Genomic DNA, 587 nt, shown 5'->3' with positions numbered 1-587 from the left:
GTGCTGCTACACAGCTGCATTCTAAACCTTATGGGGACTCATGCAGAATGACTAAAACTGTGGGGCTGTTGATCATCGCTGACTCCAGATGATAACTGTGTGTTCTGGAGGCGATCTATATAGTTGCATATTGCAGGGTCAACAAATAGAAACATAAAGGAACATGGGAAAAGAGAGGAAACCATTATTAAGCATCAACTAAGTGCCTGAGACCAACTTCCCTGGTGGCTCAGATGGTAAAGCATCTGCCTACAATGCGGGAGACCCAGGTTCGATCCCTGGGTTGGGAAGATCCTCTGGAGAAGGAAATGGCCACCCACTCCAGTACTCTTGCCTGGATAATCCCATGGACGGAGGAGTGTTGTAGGCTACAGTCCCTGGGGTCGCAACGAGTCGGACACGATTGAGCGACTTCACTTCACTTCAAGTGCCTGAGACCAGCTGGGCAAATTCACGGGAATTGTGTCACTTTGTCTTCACAAATGCCCCAGGTCCTAAATTATAATCACTTAAGAGATACAGAAATTGAGACTTGGTAAGAACAATGGTTTCCCCAAAGTCCCACACAGCTAGTTGGAAGCAGAAGC

At 47.5% G+C, this 587-nt stretch overlaps 1 non-coding gene across 1 annotated transcript; it reads left to right on the top strand.

Annotated features, from left to right (window-relative positions):
• Window positions 1-218: 218 nt before the first annotated feature.
• TRNAC-ACA (transfer RNA cysteine (anticodon ACA)) lies at window positions 219-290 on the top strand. Its single transcript has one exon. It is a non-coding gene; the product is annotated as a tRNA-Cys (tRNA).
• Window positions 291-587: the final 297 nt, after the last annotated feature.

Source organism: Bubalus kerabau, chromosome 9 (assembly GCF_029407905.1).
Source record: "Bubalus kerabau isolate K-KA32 ecotype Philippines breed swamp buffalo chromosome 9, PCC_UOA_SB_1v2, whole genome shotgun sequence".
Taxonomy (NCBI): Eukaryota; Metazoa; Chordata; class Mammalia; order Artiodactyla; family Bovidae; genus Bubalus; species Bubalus kerabau.
This window is presented reverse-complemented; position numbering and strand designations above follow the sequence as displayed.